Source organism: Petaurus breviceps, unplaced genomic scaffold (assembly GCF_028583685.1).
Source record: "Petaurus breviceps papuanus isolate PSGF00001 unplaced genomic scaffold, PetGlider_PUasm1.0 173, whole genome shotgun sequence".
NCBI classification, from domain to species: domain Eukaryota; kingdom Metazoa; phylum Chordata; class Mammalia; order Diprotodontia; family Petauridae; genus Petaurus; species Petaurus breviceps.
This window is the reverse complement of record NW_027185759.1, coordinates 17,719,607-17,741,435: the sequence shown is the minus strand read 5'-3', so window position 1 is coordinate 17,741,435 and position 21,829 is coordinate 17,719,607.

Genomic DNA, 21,829 nt, shown 5'->3' with positions numbered 1-21,829 from the left:
TGTGAGAACCACTTCCCCCATGGAAATACTAGAGTTATGAATTGGAATTTCCAATTACCTTTGTTAAAAATGCTTCATTTTGGCAGGTCAAGCAACTGGCACCCTGGGAATGTGGGCATCTCCTCGTTAGTGGAGTTCACAGTCCCTCTATGTCTTAGGAGAGGGTTTCTTAGAAAGTTGTTATGGACAAAATATTCATTATCCTACTGCTACCAGGAAATGAACCTTTCTCACCTTAGCCAGTGCAGTTTTCAGAGAAACAGATACTTTCATGGCATCATGAGTGAAGCCTTTCTATCTTGGGACAACCTGTGAGAGTCATGAAAAGGCATGATGAGACTTTAGTGGAAGTTACTAAAGATGCTGCCTTCATATCTCCTGGTAAGAGATCATTCTGCACCTATGTGTTTTTGAGTATTTGAATTCATGCCCCTATAAACATTTTGGGGGAGGAGGCCTAGACTTGATTGGTATAGGGAGCTTTTGGCAAGAAAACCCATCTATCATACACATCAGCACCTGCTCTATATCTTGTGGTCTTAAAAAAAATTCATGGGGTTCTGAGAGTTTATGTGACTTGTCTGGGGTCTCACAGTTAATCAGTATCAGTGCCATCTCTCAAATTTGGGTCTTTCTTATTCTTTTTTTTTTTTTTTTGCTTTTTGGAGGGGGGATGGTAGGGCAATTGGGGTTATGTGACTTGCCCAAGATCACACGGCTAGTTTTTGGTCTTTCTTATTCTAAGGATGACTATACAATGTGCTGCCTTTCCCTCTGTATAATATGCACGGAGGTATTATTATAAATAAGTGACTTGCCCAAGGTCACGTGGCTAGTTTTTGTGTTAAGTGTCTGAGGCCGGATTTGAACTCAGGTCCTCCTGACTCCAGGGCCGGCGCTCTATTCACTGCACCACCTAGCCGCCCCCATGACCTTAATTTTAATAGGAAAAAATACAATAATAACTTTAGAGAAAGTTGATGCTGTCCACTGATGAACCACTTAGGGAGAATCTTTATCACCTGAGGTAGGTATAACACAGAAGGCACATGGGCTGCCTTCCAGGACTGTAGAAAAGCATGTAGATGGCCTCTATCCTTGAAGCATCAGATGTGTTAGAGAATTTAAAATATGCATTTGACAGTTGCGTTAGAGGCAGGGAGGGCAGGATTGGGGCAATTAGGATTCTTTTAGAAAAGAGAAAGCCTCATGTGAGATTTTGCTTTACCCAGACTCAAGCTTTTGTGCCTGTTGCCCAAGACAAGCTGGAGCCATGGAAAGGATACTGAATCTGGAATCAGAAGGCATCTGCTTGAATCTCATCTTTGCTGCTAATCACCCATGTCATTTCACCTTGAAGGATGCTGTTTTCTCATAAGCAAAAAGGAGTTTGGCTAATGACCTCCAAAGTCCTTCCAGGGCTAAGGTCCTAGGCATTCAAATATAATTCCATCATTGAGGGGGGGGGATCCTGGTGTGGGAATTCTTTCCACTGATGCAGATAAATTCTCATCTACATTTACATAGACAAGTTCTAGGGAGAAAGCTGAGCTTCAGAGAAATTTTCCCAGGGTTACAAAGCCAGTGTCTGAAGTTGCTTTTGAATTCAGATTTTCTTAATGCTAAACCCAGAACTGCACTCACTACCTCAGTTACCTCTGTGGAATTAGTAAGAGTAATAAATCAAGGATGGGGATAAGGGATAGGGAGCCAACATGTTATTTCTCTGGCATAAGGAACTTCCAAATGGAGAAACCCCCTCTGCCAATGTCAGCCAACACCTTCTCTGTAACTATAAGTCCTAGAGAGCAACTAGATGGCTTAAAGGATAGAACGCAGGACTTGTAGTCAAGAAGACCCAAGTTCAAATCCAGCCTCAGACACTTATTAGCTGTGTGACCCTGGGGAGGTCACTTACCCCTGTTTGCCTCAGTTTCCTCATCTGTAAAATGATCTGGAGAAGGAAATGGTAAACTACTCCAGCATTTTTGCCAAAACAAATCCCAAATGGAGTCACAAAGAGTAGGGCATGACTGAAACGACTGAACAACAACAATAAAAGTCACAGAGAGTTAGCTAGAGAACTGAGAGTATATGTGACCTGCCCAGGGTCACATAGCCAGAGATACAAGAAAAATGTACATAAATGTAAAGAATGTCCTGATTGAGAGAATACCCTTACAGAAGGCTTACACCATGACTTTTTAATTAATTTTGAGCCATGACTAGGAAGTTACAAAGGCCATCAGGGCACATAAAATTGTAGGAAGATAGATGTTATGGTGAGTAGTAGGGTATAGTGAAAGAGAAAAAGACAAAACAGCCCATTGGAAGTCTAAGCCCCAGCCCCTGCTACAAACTAACTGTGTGACCATCTCGAGAATTCTCTGACTCCATGATCTTACAGGTATAAAAACCAGTTATTGATGTTTTAATATTGCTGTTGACTCCCAGTAAACTCCCCTTCCAGTAGAACCATGCAGCTAGGTGACACAGTGGAGAGAGTGTTGGATTTAGGATTGGGAAAGCCTGAGATAAAATTCAGCCTCAGATGCTTATTGGCTGTGTGACCCTAGACAGGTCATTTAAACTCTTTCTCAGTTTCCTCATTTGTGAAATGGAGATAATAAAGGCAGCTACCTCTCAGGGTTGTTGTGATAATGAAATTAGATCTGATAAGCACTTTACAAACCTTAAATTTCTATATAAATGCTAGCCAGTATTATAACAAAGAAATTCAGTAAAACCAATCAAAATGTTTGCTTTGCCTATGTCAGTGTATGTCTCCTTCAATACCTGCTGTTCACCAGCTTCCTAACTATTACCTTGACTTTCTTTAAGTCTCACCTAAAATCCCACCTTCTACAGGAAGCCTTTTCCAATCCCTCTTAATTCCAGTGCCTTCTCTCTGTTAATTTTCTCATACATCCTTTATGTTGCTTGCTTTGTATACATTTGTTTACATGTCCCCTCCATTAGATCATAAGTTCCTTGAGGGTAGGAAATGTCTTTTGCCTTTTTTTATATTCCTGGCACTTAGCACAGTGCCTGGAAAGTAGTAGGTGCTTAATAAATATTTATTGATGAATTGACTGAATGACTATTGTATTGATCTGAGTTCAGGTGATCTCTAGTTTTTTCCTCCCTTTATATTATCATGGTCACTGTGTATATTCTGTTTATTTGATTGTCTATTAGCAAAGAATCTTGCTATGTTTCTTTCCACACAACAAACACCTCCTTGTTATCTCATAGAAATTCACTGTATTGCTTCCCTTTCCACATCCCCCAGGTTTCTGGTTCAGAGGATGCAATTTTGGGGCTGTCGCTAAGGGATGCACTGATTGAATTTGAAAAAAAAAAGCCAGCCCTGTTTCATATCTGAGCAATATGCCACTTCACGTGGTTTTTTATCATCTTCCTGAGCTGCTTCTGGGTTGAGGCTACTCCCTCCACTATAGACATATATATTATGGATGAAGTGCATGTGTGGCCAATAAGGGTCTTTCTTTTAGAATAAAACCATGATCCTGTCAAGATCCTCTGAGATATGGGACCCAGAGAGGATGGAACTGATGCTTCTTGGCTGACCTCACTGGTAGAATCTAGGGGAAAAAAATTATCCCTTCCATTTTTCCCCCCTTGGTTCTTCTTTCTTTCCTTTCTTCCCCCAGAGTCAGTCAGCAAACACTAACTGAGCACTCACTGTAGGCGATGTAGCACTAGAGATAAAAACAAAGGCAAATAAACCAGTCCTTCCCCTCAAGGAGCTTACATTCTAATAGGAGACCTTGTCCTTGGGACTTCCTCCAGTCCTCCTTCCAACCCCAGGATTTCCAACACAATTAAAGATCACCTAAGGTCTGTGGGCAGCTAGGTGGAGCAGTAAATAGAGCACTGGGCTTGGAATTGGGAAGACTCATCTTGGTGAGTTCAAATCTGGCCTGAGACACTAGTTGTTTGACCATACTCAAGACAATTAACCCTGTTGGTCTCAGTTTCCTTGTCTGTAAAATGACCTAGAGAAGGAAATGGCAAACCACTTTGCCAAGAAAATCCCAAATTGGATCATAAAGAGTCAGACATACCTGAAAAATGACTCAACAACAAGGTTTGTTCAGATTAAACGTGTGCATGTGAAAGAAGCTGACATGTTTAAACTCTGGTGAAGAGACTCATGTGATAACATTTATTTTGAATATTTGAGCATGTAAATAATTGTGCAGTATGGTGGCACTAATGTTCTTATTGACATTGACCATATTGTCTATGGTTTAGAATGATTTTTTTTAAATGTCCAACAGATACTTATTGAACACATAGCATGTTAAGTCAACAAATATTTATTAAGCACCTACTATGTACCAAGCACTGGTTTAAGCATGGGAACAGTGGAAAATACACTGAATTCGAGTCAAAAGACTTGGGTTCAAATCCTGGCTCTTCTGCTTACAACTTGGCAAATCCTTTGCCCTTTTCTGAGTTCACTTTCTTAATTTGTAAAATGAGGGGGCTAGAAGCAGAAAGGAGACTTTCTAAAGTCTTTTAAATCCTCTACAATTTACACCTACGATTCTGTTACACAAGAGGCACCTTGTAGAGATGAAACCCAGGTCACAGACTCCTAGATCATGAGCAAGAAGGGACCCCAGACCCCATCTAGGCCAATTCCCTCATTTTACAGAGAAGGAAACTGAGTCTCAGAGAGGTTGGAAGGTTTATTCAAAGTCGCAGAGGGAGGATGTGTTTTATGCCAGATTTGAACCCGGGAATTCTGACTTCAGAACGAATACGCTTTCCATTCTACTACAGTATTCTTAGTCTCAGTTTCTTCATCTATGAAATGGGGATAATAATATCCACACTATTTACTTTCCTGGGTTATTGTGAAAGTAATCATTTATTAAACTTTAAGCGTACATAAATGTGAATTCTTATCATTACCATTATATTCTATTAGAAAAATAACCCCTATGTTGAAGAGTTGATGAGAAGTGACATGGATACATACAAAATATAAGCCTTAGGAAGATTGCTTATGACTCAGGTAATTCTATCCAACAAACATTCATTTTATTTTTTGAGATTAAAAAAAAAAGATTGTGAACATAATAAACAGTCCACCTCCCAGAGATTTATGCATACAAAGAAGAGAAAAAGGGGGACTCTATGGAAAACTGAAAATCATGAATACACAAAACTTGCCTTTTAAAAGCATATATGTAATAAATTCAATGTCACTTTCAAAGCTGCCTTAGTCCCACAAATATTCATTAAGCACCTAATGTTTGCAAGGCCCTATTCTAGCCTCTGGCGACACAAAGGCAGGATAAAAAACCTGACCTTCAAAGAGGTTCCATTCCAATGACAGGGTAGGAACCAGGGAAGTGTGTGAATGTTTATTTGAGGAGGTAGAGAGAATTAAAAGCTAGAGAACTGGGGAAAGTCCACAGGAAATGAACATGAGCTGAGCTTTGAAGGAAATTAGGGATTCTAAGAGGAAGAAAGGAGGAAGGTGTGCCATTCAGTCATGGGGAAGACCCTGATCCAAGATAGAGAGATGGGAGATGGAGCCCTGAATTCTGAGAACAGCAAAGAACCCAATTCCATTGCAATGGAGAAGGCATGAAAGAGAGTAATTGAGGGAGCCTTTATGAAGAAGATGGGACTGGAATCTTAAAGAATCAGAAGAATTTAATAGGAAGAGAGAGGAAGGAGGTTTATGATGTAAGCAAAGAGCTAGAACTAGGAAAGTATGAGATTTGTGGGAGAAAGGGAAGGTTGGTTGTCTTGTTGGGTTGGAGAACAGAATTCTCCTTGGTGGAGAACCACGGTTTGACCTTGTTACTGTGTGCTCCTGTCCTGATGTTATCCTTCTATTAGTATCAAGAACAAAGAGAGGAAATCTGGATGATTTTTCTTCATACTTCATTTCAGAATAAAGAAATTCAGTCTCAAAAGTGCTGGATTTTCCATTCTTGTTTAGATAGCACTTCTCTCATAGCCCTGCACACAAAAATATTCTAAAATTCCAAAAATGTTTTTGCAATGTTCCCATATTTGCAGGAAAATAATATCCAACTATCCCAATAGATATTTAGAAGCATCAAGTTCATTAATATTCTTCCAGTGAATTTCTCTTCTGTGTCTGATTGCTAGTCCACTTGAGATAGCCCAGAAATTTCTTTTGCTCCCAGCCTGTAAAACCCAAAGTGAGTTCATCCAACCAGTACCAACCTGAAAAACATATATTATTTTATAGAAAAAGCATGTTTTCAATTACCTTATTCTCCTTTACCTTCTTCGTTATAAAATAACAGAACATTGGATAAAGGGGGACCTCCCAAACCCTTCTAGTCCTTATTCTGCCCTTGATGTTTTGTGGTCTTCTCTTCCAATAGGCAAGGCAGGGTACATGGAGATCTTGTGTACGTACAGGCCAAGTCGACATGTGCTATGCCATCCCAAGAAATAGCTGCTTGGCCAAGAAAAGCACACAGTTATGTTGAGTGGGTTAAGAAAGCTATGTGTGTCATTCATCGAGCTGCTTAGGGAGAGAGGGCATTGAACAGTTTTTATTTTGTATGGATTGGTGTGTTTTCAGCTGGGCTGGACTAAGCCCATTCTTTCACTCTGGAACAGTGATTCACATGTTTTTTCTTTAGTGACTCTTCACATCAAAGGGTCATTAAAACAGTGGTGGAGCTGCATTTGAATTCCGACTCTGTTTTCCTACCTGTATAAAGCCGAGTGACTGTTTTCTCTTTTTTGGATCTGTGTTTCCTCTTCTGTGAGACGACAAGGTTGGAGCAAGTGATTCTAAGCTTCCTCACGCTTCTATCACCCATGAGTCCCACAATAAACCAACCAAGTTGGTTTCCTTGTACTCTTGGTTTTATTTGTATTCCAACCACAGATCTAAGCAAAGAATAATTTCTCAGGAGTTCCAGAAGATTCTAGGGGAGAGTTAAAAAAATAACGATAATCAATAAATCTACAGAGTGCCATGAGGCAATGAGCCATGTCTCACTACACTGGAAGGTTGGTTTTCTGACACTGGCATCATGGGAGCTATTGATGGAGGAAGGGGATACAGTAAAGGTAAAAAACTCAGTGGATTTGGGTAAATTCTTAGATGTATCACCAAGAGTGGAAGGACACTGTAAAGTGAGGTAAGCCTATGTAAGGAATACCAAATTACCCTAAAGAGTAATCTGAAAGATAAATAAAAATCCATCTGGGGATTAACACTGGTAAGAGCTAATTGGTAGGTATTTTCCCAGATGTTAGCTTTGAAAAGTATTGAGTTATTTCTGGATTATTTTCAGTCAGTAAAGAACTCAAGTTTCATTCTTTTAAATAAAAAAGGGGAAAGAAATCAGCACCACCTGTAGGAAGGAATCTAGATGAAATAATAAAAATAGCATAATAATATGGAGTTTTGAAAGGCATTGTGACTTAGTGGATGAAGTTCTAGACTTGGAGTGAGGAAGACCTGGGTACATATCCTGCCTTTGACACATTCTGGCTACATGACCCTGGGTGAGTCACTTAACCTCTTAATCTAACGTCTGAGGTCCTAAAACTGTAAATTGCCTATTAGTTGTTGATTCTCATCGGCAGATTGAAATTTCTATAAAATACAATCACAGATCCTTATCCAAATTCCACATATATATTAAATACAAAATACATGCACATACTGTGTACAATAAATGCTCTCATAACATATGCATGCTAAATATAATGCATACATTTGCATGTGTGTATATGTATGCACATAAACATAGAATGTAAAATGAGGCATTTGGGGAAGATGATTTCTAAGATTCCCTCCACTTTTATCATAAGGCAATGTGCCAGCTGGGTTTGCTTCCTTGAGTTCTTTGTTTCATTTAAAAATAAAATTATACATTATATAAACACATACTATATATACACACATGTACATACACAATATAACTTTGTATATTCATAAAGATTGCTTTATAAACCATAAAGCACCACATGGATCAATGCAAAGAGGAGTGACTCCATGTCAGAGGACCTGGGTTCATATCCCACTTCTAAATCTTACTATCTATAGGACATCAGCAAAATCACTTAATCACCCAAGCCTCAGTTTCCTCACCTATAAAGTGAAAGGAACAGATAAAATGAGCCTCTGGGTCTTCTTCCAGTCCCAACATTCTGAGATTTGGTTTTGTTTTAATGGATTCAGGTTTAGAAAATTGATTGAGAGAAGTCATCTTCTTTCTTGAGTAAAGCTTACCCCATGAAGGCATGCAAATGCTTTGGAATCTAAATATCTCATGGGTAAAAATCATGAACAATGAGAGCTGGGGATTTTGGCAATTATAGTTTTTTCACCCCAAGCTCCTTTTCTTTGCAATTGAGGGAATGTGTGGGGATTAAAGTTCCCAGGATGACCAGTTGTCAATGTTTACATTTGCTCTTGAGATTGAGGTAAAGGAGTTGGAGATTCCCCATAAGAGTTCACATTTCACATTTGTCCTTGAGATTTCCAGTAGGAATGTTACATTTGGAGGACATTGACTTTAGACTTTTTTTTTCAAATCTATTCTTTTGATTTCCAGTAAGCTTCCAGTAAGGAAACTCCCTCTAACAAAGCAGGTTGATACCTTTTCTTCAATTTATAGTCATTCATCCAAAGAAAGGGAAAAGAACTTATTTGGACAAAAATACTTATAGCAACTCTTTTTTGTGGTGGCAAAGAATTGGAAACTGAGGAGATACCCATCAATTGGGGAATGGCCGAACAAGTTGTGGTATATGATTTAATGGAATATCATTGTGCTATAAGAAATGACAAACAGGATGATTTCAGAAAAACCTAGAAAGACTTACATGAACTGATGCATAATGAAATGAGTAGAACCAGAATGCTGTACACAGTAATAGGAATGTTGTTCTATGAAGAACTGTGACTGACTTACCTATTCTCAGCAATACCATGATCCAAGACAATTCCAGATGACTAATGATGCATAATATTATCTGCCTCCAGAGAAAGAACTGATACTGATTGAATACAGACTGAAGCATGATATTTTCACTTTCTTTCTTTTATTTTTTCTTTTATTTGAGTTTTCTTGTACAGAATGATGAATATGAAAATGTTTTACATAGCTCCACATGTATAACCTATATCTGGTTGCTTACCACCTCAGGGAGGGGGTAGGGAAGCAAAAAACAGAAGAGGAAGAGAGGGATAGAATTTGAAATTCAAAGCCTTAAATAAAAATGCTTAAAAAATTATAGTCATTTAAAATTCCCTAAATCAGTGAAAGACTAAATGACTTGCCCAGAGTAACACAGCCTGTATAAGTCAGAGGCAAGATTTGAACCCAGATCTTCTTGACTCTGAGGCCAGTTTTCTACCCACTATGCTACTTTCCCTTCTACTTTAGAGATGACAAATTTAATTGGCATGCATTTTCCCTAAGCTCTGCTTCTACTTTCAGCAAGCAATTCCTTTAACTAACCTATCTTTAAAATGTTAGCCCACCAAATGGAGGAGAGTGAATTAATATGCATCCTTCATAGGTCATCAATATTTGATGACTGTTTTAATGAATATTAAGGGCAGCTTTGTGGGACTGAAGTCAAGTTCTGCGGGGGGCATGCTCTGGCTTTCCTTGCAGTTGAATTAACTATGGAGTGCAGGTGTGATCCGACAGGCATGTTCTAGTCGCTGTAGTCACATTCTGTGCCTAAAGAAATGCACTCATAAGTTAAATGAGATTTGAGGTTGGATGGTACAAAGCTGGGGAGAGAAAAGATAAGCTTTGTCCCAAGGTCTAAGGGCTTGGTCAAGAATTTATACAAGAAGAAAAAAGGCTCATTACTTTTTTTTCTCCAAAGAGAAAACATTAATTGGCCCCCATTCCTTAGGCACGTGATTAGAATATCAGTTTTGATCATGTTTAAAAGGCATAATAAGATGCACAAATCTGAAAAATAAATATCAGAATGCTCTTAAAAGTGGAAATCTCCAGGCTATAAATTTCAATGATCAATACTGGCCACGTGAAAGGCTTGGCTTTTGGAACAATAAATATCCCTCCTGATTCATAAATTATTCCTCTACCACAAGAGCAGCTTTTGTGGAAGGAAAAAAAAATCAGACCTAACTAATTATGATATTTATATCTTAGCTTTGAAATTGACTTTAGTAGCTTGTTTGTTTTTATTGGCTCTCTCCAGTGTCCTCAGAGGAAGGGGGGCAGTTCATAAGAATACACTTTCATGGTCATTGATTAATTAAAGATCAGGCATAATGGCTGCTGTTTTTATTTCATAAAGTTATCCTGGTGAGGATGGGCTTCTTATTGTTTTCCTGAAAATTTTGTACTCTTTTAAGCCTTGGGACTTGAGAACTTATGTCCCTGAAATTCCAGGACATAGTTCTAATTGATTTATTAATCTGGGATTTATATCTCTTTATATCCAAATGAGTGGTTTGAAGCAATATGTTTCTTATATATTCTTTATTATATATTTATACATAATATATTTACATATAAATATATGTATATATAATATATTTATATTCATTCTATATTATTTACTTTATTTTTTTAAGCAATTGGGGTTAAGTAACTTGCTCAAGGTTACACGGCCAGTTATTTCTGGGTGTGGTGCTGAGTATCTGAGCCCGGATTTGATCCAGGTCATCCCGACACTGGAGCCGGTGCTCTTACTCGCTGAGCCACCTGGCTGCCCCTATTATTTACTTATTTAATATATCATATGTAAATATAAATGTAATATGTATATTTAAGAAAATATAAAATAGGAGACTTGAGGGCAGGGAACTAACGTCAGAAGAGAACTCCTCTCTCCTTGCTCTCTCTGCTTGAGTACTTTCCTTTTCCCTTGTTGCCATCATCATCCTTCTGATATTAGCTGGTGTGAGGAAAGACACCCCAGCTTCCTGCAACCAAAGTCATTTATAAGTGCTAACCTAGTTTTGGTTCCCACTTTTCTTTGAGAAATAGACTAACCATTTAAATGCAAGCTCCCATCAATAACCAATCTGGAGAGCTAAGTCAGAAATTTACCCTCTCAATGGCAGTATTCTGATGTAGTGGGCATTTTTATCCAAGAACATAAAGATTAAGATAGTATGTGATCTTTTGGTTGAGCACTCCTCATTTGATATTGACAGTTGCTGCTTGTCAGCTCTTAATCCACAGTCTTTTACGCCATGTAGGGGCTAATACCATTTGGTGGAAAGAGATTGCCTTATTGAAAATATTTTACATGTGGAGGAAATTCATAAGCAGTAGCTATTCTGGGTTGTTTTTATTAAAGGAAACAACAAAAATAAAAACAACAATAACTATCTAGTATTTATATGGTACTTTAAGGTTTACAAGGCTCTTTACATATGCTATCTAGTATGATTCTTATAACAACCCTGTGGTGTTATTTTCACCCCCATTTTACAGACGAAGAAGCTAAGGCTAAGAAGGATTAAATTATTTGCCCAGTGCTACACAGATAGTGTTTTAGGCAGGATTTGAACTCAGATATTCCTAACTACAAGTTCACCACGTTAGAGGCTAAGGAGGCTAATGGGAACATGAAATATCATAACAACTATAAACAATTTCTTCCTTCTGGGAAATCTGAATTATTTCAGAAATTGGGACCCTTGTTCATTGGGAAAGGATTTGGGAGTTGGTTCTGTAGGTAGACCTTACAGAAAAATAGGAAGGTTTTAGATAGATGAAGGATATTACAGCTTGAAGAATGGAGGGGAGGGGGAGGTGCTACTAACAGAAATTTGAAATTAGAAGGAAATATGGTATGTTGGGTACATAGATCAGATTACAATCATAGATCTGGAGATGAAAAGGATCTCAGAGGCCATTATATCCAATCCCCTCATTTCACAAATGAGGAAACTGATCATATGGAAAATTTATAATAATGCAATTATTAAATATTATGACTGTGTATGATAGTCATAAGCAAAATAAACCTTAACCTAAGAGAGGGGATCATGAAAATAAGGTTAAAAGAGAAAAATGGCAGAGTAATAACTTGAAATAAATAGGGAGCAGAAAGTATAGAGAAGAAAAATATAAAAGAATAGAATGGAAAAAATGATTAATTTTCATAAGCGTCATTGTGAATGGAATGTATTCACCTATAAAATGGAAGAGATTAGCAGAGTAGATTAGAAAATAAAATTCAACAATATGTTGTTTGCAAGAAGCACATTCAAAACGTAAAGACTCACAGAAAGGTAAAATAAAGAGTAAAAGCAAATTCTGTTATGCGTCAGGTGATCACAAAAAAGCAAGGGTTGCAATTATGATTTCAGACAAGGCAACAGAAAAAGCTGTTTGTCTTTCGTTTTCTAAGAAGACCAGTGACATCATAATGTTGGAGTCAAGGTACAGTGTGTTTGTAAAACAGTACAATAGTGGATGATGGTTGACTTATGCATGAGTTGGATTTAAGTGAGGCAGTGTTGTACAAAATCTTCAGCCTTACTTTCTCTTCCAGAATCATCAAAGTCCAGTGGCAAGGCAAGTCAAGATAACTGGCAATGACTGGGGATGCAGTGGATGATCTTGGCATCTTCAGTGCCTGACCACAGCAATCACCTTCATGGCCATTGGAACAAATTGTTCTTATCTGCACATTCCAGTGGAAGCAGTCTTCACATGTTTGGAATAGACATACCCATTAAGTCATGAATTGCTTTGAGGCCTATTGGGTACCCTCAACCTGGTTGACCCCATCTGCTGAGATGATTTGCTGGGGTGTGGCGTGGCCACTATACATGCTACAGCTTCTTGGAGCCACAGATGAGATTTGAGTGACAGGTGGACCCCAAAGGTGAACGAGAAGCCCTGAAAAGGCTCAGCAATTCTTCACACTGGAGGTATTAGTCCTCCTTGAACATCTCATACACCCCAACAGAAAAGGCATTTTGAAGTATAAGAGATAAAGATGGAAACTATATTTTCCTGAAAGGTCCCATAGACAACAAATTGATTTAAGTACTTAAGATTGTTCATTCAATGGTATAGCTTCTAAATTCTCAAAGGAAAAACTAAATTGATTACAAAAGGAAATAGACAAACTATAATAGAGGTAGCCTCAATTCACCATTATCAGTAGTAGACAAATCTAATAAAAGTAAATAAGATGCTAAGGACCCAAATAGAATGCTGGAAAAATTAGATATGGTAGACCTCTGGAAATTATTGGATAGAAATGGAAAGGATTATACCTGTTTCCCAGTTACGCATGATACTAACAAAACCTGAAACTCTGAGAGGTTAATTGACTAGATCAAGGTTGCAAAATTATTGACAGATGAATGATTTGAAACCAGGTCATTTGACTATGAAGACAAAGCTCTTTCCACTCTATCACACTGCTTGGCTGAACTGGAGAGGATATGCAGTATAGGGCTAGATTATGGCAATCTTCGAATGGTTAGTCAAGGAGTTTTGACCATATCCTGTGACAATAGGGAGACACCAAAATTTTGATCAGATACATGGAGAAGATTCTTCTGACAGTGCAATATAGGGTGGATTGGAGTGGGAAAAAATAAATTATTTGGCAAATGAGGAATTATCTCTAGGAACTGATGCTGGCAATGAGATGGAAAAGGACAAATTGAAAGGACAATAAAAGAAACTATTAGTCATTGCTTTGATAAGAGTTCTTAAGTCTTTGAAAGTTGTTGATTTTTATAATGTTGTTGTAGAAATCATTCTCCTAGTTCTCCTCACTGCACTCTGCATCAATTTTTATAAGTCTTCCTAGCTTCCTCTGAAACAATTCCCTTCATTTCACCTGACATTATATATTCTAATATTTTTGTACGCCATATTTTGTTCAGCTACCCCTCCCATCCCAGCTCTTGAAAAAGATGTAAACTCAATATGCAGAATGAGGTAGGTATTTTTGGTATGACTAATGTGGGAATTTGTTTCACTTCACCAAGGATATTCATTGTATGAGTTTTGTTTTCATTTTTCAGTGAGGGAAGGAGTATGGAAGAACAGAAAAATGCTTTCAAATTTAATTTTTAATTTCAAAAGTTTTAATTAAAATTGGTTTTAAAAATAAAATTTAAAATTTAATTTAAAAAACCAATGATACCTTTTGCTTTTATATCAGCTTCATTTCCAAATATATTCATTCTCACACCCATCCACTTCCTAGCCATGAAGCTATACCTTTTATCAAAGTATAAAAAGAAAACAAAGGGTAGTCCAGCAAAACGAAACCACACATCAATTATGTCTGACAGTTTTTTGAGAATTTTGTGCCTACATCTCCCAACCTTTTCAAACAAGGAAGAATGATGCATTTTTTTTCAACTTACCTCAGGACTGAACTTGGTCATCATAATTCCATAGCATCCAACTATCTTGTTAAGGAAGAATCTATTAGGTGGTGTCTAGTTGAATATGGAGAATGCAGTTAAATTCAAGAAATATGTACTGAGTACTTGCTGTATGGAAGGCACTATGGTAGGTAATAGGTACAAAAGAAATAAATGAACCAATCCCATCTTTGAGAAACTGATAGTCTAGAAGAAGGAGGAAAAGGAGCAGACGAATGAAGAGGAGGAGGAGAAGGAGAAGGAAAAGAAGAGGAAAGAGAAAGAGGAGAAAGACAGAGAGAGAGAGAGAGGTAACTTCAGGGTGATCCAAATTTAGTGGACTAGGAAAGTGATGCCATCACAGAGAGAAGAAACGTGCTGAATGAGGCAGAGAATTCTCTTTGCTACTTTCCTAACCATGGATAGCACCTGATGTGAGGTGAATTGATTGTGCCATGCCTGCACTTTTGTATTTCTATTCATCCTCTCCCCAACCCACCCTGAATTTTAAAGGATGCTGCATAGAGCAGTGAGGCTTCTGGTGCACTGTAGCTTATATGTGGACATTTGTCTTTATTTTGTAGTAGAGAGTAAACAGAGTAGTCAGTGATTTACTCAGGGGTTGGTGGGAGTCAGTGGAGTGCACTGAAGCAGGAAGCAGAGGGATGAGAAGGCAGGCTTGGAGTCAGGAGAACCTAAGCAGAAGTCCTGCTTCCGACACACCCTGACTGGGTGACCCTGAAGTCATCTACCCTCTAAGTTCCCCACACAACTCTTTAAGACTACACATTGTGGAACAGTTGCTGATCTGTATTGCAGAAAGGTGAGGGTATTAGCTTCTCCACTGAGAATTCCCTGCTAAGAAAACCCAGTGTGAGCTGTATTTCTCCTCCTGCTCCTCAAAGTGGAGAGAGACTGATGGGACTGGGAAGTGTGGTCTCCTAGAGATGTTCATGGAGCGTGCTCTTGATCTCTTTTTGTGTCATCACTATGGGGTGTGTGTGTGTGTGTAGGGATGGTATTCATGGACATTTGTGTTGGTCAGCACGACAAGTTGTACTGCTGCCAAGTGTGTGCCCACACAGCATCACCAGGATGGCAGTAAGCTAAGACGATCTGGGGAGGCTCTTTATCTCGATGGTACTTGCTCTGCTTCAGCATATATGGATTTCACCCCCAGAGAAGGGGCTGTGTGTGTGGATCTGGCCTATGTTGGGAGCAGAGGCAGATCTGAAAGGAAGATAATGAGTTTGGCTTGGGATACATTGACTTTGAGGACATGGCGAGTTATTTGGGTGAACAGTGATAAATATAGATTTTGAAATCATGATTGTCAAGGGCTCGGAACGGGGGGGAAAGGGGGCTGAATCCCCCCCCACCACCACCCATACCCTCACAACACCAGATGTGACTGTTGCAATTAAGGAAATTATGGCATAGCCCAGGGACAGGTGGATTAACCTTGCCCCTGGGTGGATTGGACTGGGATGCACCTATGCACCCTTTGGGTAAGAAAAGTTTGAAAGTCTTTCCTAGGGCTTTGGAGAAGAGCTCTTGGGGTCCCAGGGAACCTCTTTACATTGCCTTTTAACTTTCTTGCTGGTGACTTTTATCTGTCCCTGTCCTCTGGAATGCTTTTAAACTGCCTAAGGGAATGGCTTCTATGGGGTATTGGAATTTGTTTTTAGTGAAAGTATTCTTTGTTTGAACCTTGGGCTCTGAGTGATCTGTTATGAGAAGTTAGTAACCTACAACCAGTCCTGGCTGACAACTGAAGTGATGAGACAAGAGCACTTTCTGAATGACAAAGTGAAGTGGGAGAATGTCCAGAAGTAATGAAATGAGTTAAGGATAAAGTGGAGGGCAGAACTTGGAGCTGGGGAGACCTGAGTTTGAATCCCATCTTGGACACTTGCTAGCTGTGCGATCCTCAGATTCTCAGTGGTGAAGGGAAGTATTGCTAGCATTTACCTAACGGGGTTATTGTGACGGGCTTTAGAGAGGGAGTTCCCTGCTTCTTGCTTCCTGGATGACTCATCCCAAAGGAGAAGGCCTTCCCATCTCCCTAGGGCAGGGGCAGCAGTGAGGGAGGCCTCAGGACTCTTGCCAGGCTAAAGAGTTACTTTTGCTAAATTAATTGGTTGTTTGACTGAACCAAATGGTCTCCATGTGGTTTCTGATTTGGTCCAAACACTTTACCCATGTGGATAGATGAAACCGTTCGCTTCAGTGAACTCAACACTTGACTGTTCATATGAAAACCAATAGAAACTGGTGCTTTTCTCCCTGAGACTATCTTTTTGTGTCCTTCACACTTCCCAAATGACTTTTAAATCTCCTTTAACAAAATTATGTGTGCTTACTCTTTTGGATTTTATAAAACTAACACTATCTAGACAGGGCCACTCTGAGAGGCTGGTGGGCACATTCTATCTAGGAGGGGACAGGGCCTCTGGTGATGTATTACTCTCATACAGAATGCTGGCCAGCTGGCCAGGCCACAGTCCATTTTAATTTATGGTTTATAACATTTTACAGCTGTATTTTCACAGGGATGGATGCCTGGTTAGTTTAGCGGGTGTGAAGGAGGGGATGTTAACAGGTAAGCTTGAAAGCTTGGAGGCCGGGTATAAAATATTAAAACCATTGTTGCTGGGTGTGTGAGGAGGTGTGCAGACAGGACAAAGACTAACTTGGACAGCAAGACAAAGTGATATAGGAACCAAATCCTGATTGATAGGGCAGGCCTGGATTGAGGCATAATGCACTTGATTTTCTGGGTTAACCTTCTTTTTATGGATATTTTGGGGTCAACAGCATTTGGACTTCATGATACATGACAAAAGTGTATTGTGTTTAAAAAAATGTAATATCCCATTCAGGCCAAGGGAAATGAACTTCATATGCTTTTTTCCCCCAGTGTTTAGGCCTGTTATTTTACTAGTAGGAAGAATTCCTATGGTGGAAAGTCTCCATCAATGCAGATTGGATACTTGGGACCCTATGATCATAGACTGACAGTTGGAACGCATCTTAGAGGACATGTACTTCAACTGAGGCTCATGAAGGCTAAGGGAATGACTATAGGATGATAAACTGAAAGCTGAAAGAGAACTCAGGGACCATTTGCTCATTTTACAGATGAAGGAATGGGGGCCCTTGGAAGTTGAGTGACTTCACTTAGATCATGAAGATGGCTAGTGGACAAGCAGATTTTATAGTCTTAGAAAACTGTTGGCGATGCCGAGGGTTTAACTGGCTACTGACCCACAATCGCATAGCCAGTGTATGTGACTTAAGACTGGAATCTAGGCCTTGTGGCTCCAGAGCCAATCTTCCATTCCCTGAACCACAGCAGCTCTTAAGTGTCTTAAGCATTGTCCATAATTGGTAATGAGGTACAAGCCAGTGGCCTATAGAATAGGAGATGACAGATTGTATAGAGATTTGCCACCTTTCTTTGCAACAGTGGCAGTCAGTGATTAATATCCTCAGAAGGGGCCCATAACACACACAGAGTTGAGACCCTCTGCCTGAGAGGGAGCATGCATACTGAATGGGACATTGGATGTGAAATCAGAAAGACCTGACTTCAAAGACTGTCTGTGTTAACCAGGGCCAGTCACAATAAGCTTCAGGCATTCTATGACTCAAGTCATAGACAGGCCACACTCTCCTCAATGGGGAAAAATGCCCACAATGAGAGAGTCATAGGTCCTTGATATACTGATCTCATCTCCTTTATCTACATAACAGTATTTTGAACTAGATGGACATTTAGGGCTTATGTCATCTGAATTCCTCATTTTTCAGATCAGTTTAGTTTAGTTTAGAAGAGGGAAGTGCCTTTCCCAAACTGGCTATGATGGGGAATTGACCAGTCAGGGATTAATCCTCAGATCATGCTCATATTTGCCTTTTCTGGTTAGTTCTACAGAAGCACATACTTAAGGATTGGGCCCACCTACTATGTGCCAGGCATTTAACAGATACTATCTTATTTAATCCTCACAACAACCCTATGAGGCACGTACTATTATTATCCTCGATTTTCAGTTGAGGAAACTGAGGCAGGCAGGTTAAGTGACTTAGCCAGCATCACATAGCTATTAAGTGGAAGAGGCTTGATTTGAACTCAGGTTTTCCTGACTTTAATTTGTCCACTGTACCAATTAGCTGCCTAAATATAATCTCTGTCTTCAAGTCCTGTACTCTTGCCACTGATACTATAGCCTGATTATTGTTCAGCTTAAATCGGACTTGCCTGCATTTATTTTTCAGTTTTCATCCAGATGTTTGCAGAAATGCTGATCTGCATTGGTGGAGGGAGTTTCTACACTAGGAGTTCCACATGGTCATGAAATCAGAGGTTGGCCACCTTCTCCAACCCTTTGCCAATTGTTGTCTCTTAACCCAATCTCTCAAATAAAATACCTGCCTTTTTCATGGGAGAATTAATCAATCATTGATCAAGAATTTATTAAGCTCCTACAATATGCTAAGCCCCAAGAAAACAAACAGTCCCTACCTTCAAGGTGCTTACAATCTAAGAATGGAAATAAGATGTACATAGATAAGCATAAATAAAACACATAAAGCAGATATCAAGTTACCTGGAGCGGGGGAAGGCATCACTAGCTGGCTGGGTGAAGGAAAGATCTCCTGCAGGAAGGTGTTGCAGCAAGCACCCCAAGCACGTCCTCAGGGTTTGCAGCTACCACAGGTTCTTGGATCTGCTTTGTTAAAGGAAAGCAACTCAAAATGGGTTAACAAGCTTACTTTAATCAGTCAGACATATATCGTTTACCTTGTTCAGGAGAAAAGGTCAGCACCCTGAACTTCAAAGCATACAGGCAGAATTATCAAGACATTAACAGATCAAGTAGACAGCTTTCCAAACTGTCCAACCATTACATCCATACCCAGTCAACATCTGGGTTTCCACATCTGGGTTTTTCAAAGCCGGGGGGACTCTCAACAACGGCTTCCCAGAATTCAGATCAAATCACAGAACACTTCTCAAAGTGAGTCCCAAAACAAAGCTACACATCAGGGCTTATATAGCCTTCTCCTGGCTCAGAGAATGTAACAACCTTATTGACTCACTGGCCAATCAAGAAGTATCTACTGAAAAACAAGCCTCCCACCCCAGGCTTCAGGTGCACATTAGCCTAGGGGCAGGGAAGATCTTCAAAATTTACATTCTTATTACAGAAGGCAAAGGGAACCTGATATCTAAAGAGTGGAGCTGGGGGTGAAGGGCTTTCCAGGCATAGGAAATGGCCAGGTTCAAAGGCAAAGAGGAGAGGAGAGAGCTGTCATGTGTGGTGAACAGCACCACTGAACTGTGTAAAGGTGCTTGGAGTCAGGTTTTGAAGGACTCTAAATAGCAGAAAAAAGAGTTTATGTTTTGTCCTAGGAATAACAGGAAAACCCTGGTGTTTACTGAATAGAACAAACAAGACCATGGGCTAAAGGAATAGCTTTGAGAAGAGTTTGTTCATTTCATAGATCAGATCATTGTAGACTTAGACCTGGAAGGGACCCTAGAGGTCCTTGAATACAACCCCTTCATTTTTCCAATGAGGAATCTGAGGCCAAAGGAGGGGAGAGGACCTTGGCATCATACAAGCTCATAGGTCATAGATTTAGAGCTAGTCAAGTCTTAGAAGTCATCTAGGCCAAGCTTTTTGTTTTACAGATGAGGAATGTGAGATGCAGAGAAGTGAGGCTAGGTAATTTGGGATTTGCCCAAAGTCGCAAACATAATATATGATAGAAGCAGTATTTGAACCCAGAGTCTTCTGATGCCAATACTGTGTTGAACTGAATTCAATATTTGTTATCCTAAAAAAGAGTGATAAACTACATCCTAACACAGAGGACTTGGGCTCAAGGGCTGAATATCTGCATCTATTAACCACCCTTGTCACTCCATCATTTCTGGAGCCCCCTAAATCAGGCTCTCCTTTCAAAGCGATTGTTTATAAGTGACTGATCCACCGCGAATTACAGGCCCAGAACATGTTTCAGAAATCATTAGAACAACCCAGGCAAAGAGTAGAAGTTTTAGAAATGGTTCAGAGGAAACACAAGCCTTCCTTTCATGGGTAAATGAAACTCAGTACTAGGGAAGCTTGCCACCAAGTTTCCTCCATATAGCTCATAACGTGCCTGCTCCAAATGAGATTTACTTTTGCCATTAGGTGGAAAATGAAGGAAGTGACTGCCACATTGTAATTGGGGCCATTATCCAAGTTCTTACACATAGTTTTAAAGTGCCTTCTTCCACTGGGGGCAGCCCAGCAGAGCCTGGAAAATTTGAGTCATAGAGACTCTTGGCATAGTTTTGCTTCATACCCTCAGAAGAAATGTAAGGGTGTTTAAAATCGTCTTAGATATTTTGTTCTAACATAGAACAATGCCTTGTCAGTCACTCAACAAGCATTTATTAAAGGGTCTATTATGTGTCAGGCACTGTGCTAAGTGAAACAGTTACTGCCTTTAAAGAACTTACATTCCATGTAATTAATCAGTCGCTATGATCTAAGTCACCTCCTGTCCCTGGACCTTGTTTTCCTCATCTGTAAAATGAGAAGGTTGAGCTAGTTGGGTTTCAGAACCATGGTCTTATGATTATGATCCTAAGCCTTGGAAGTGGCTAAGTAGCTCAGTGGATGGAATGCTGGGCCTGGAGTTCAGAAGACTCATCTTTATGAGTTCAAATCTGGCCTCAGAGACTTCTTACTAGCTGTGTGACCCTAGGCAAGTCACTTAACCTTGTTTGCTTCAGTTTCCTCATCTGTAAAATGAGCTGGAAAAGGAAATGACAAACCACTCCAGTATCTTTGCCAAGAAAACCCCAAATGGGGTCACACAGAGTCAGATGTACCAAAAACAACTAAAAAAAAAGACTCAGAAAGGGTCTTAGTGAATTTTTATGGTTGAAATATTCATTAAGCAGAAACCCACCTGGGGATGAAACTCTCCATATTTAGCAAAGTCAGTGTTCTGATGCCAATGCTAGAATTTATTTCTGATCCCATACTCAGCTTTTCCAGCTTGGTATGACCCGCCATTGTTTGAGCTCTGCCAGCATAACTGTAGAGAGCCCTGGGCCTCCCTTGCACCATGATGAGTCATTAGAAGACAGTTCTGGAGGAGGGACCAAACCAAAGTGATCCTCTCACTACCCCACTCAGCCAAGAGGTCGTCACCCTTTAACAACAATCTCCTGGTTGTATATTTGCTCCTTTTGATTAGTTACTGCAGAACCCCCTTCTCTGGAAAGCTGTATTTTCTTCCCATTTGGCTGTTGGGACATCCTTCCTGGTCATCTTGAAGGACCTAATCACCTTCACTGAGGACTCAGTGCTTCCCTCCCCAGGTCTACCCCTAACTCTATTTGTGTGTGTGTGTGTGTGTGTGTGTGTGTGTGTGTGTGTG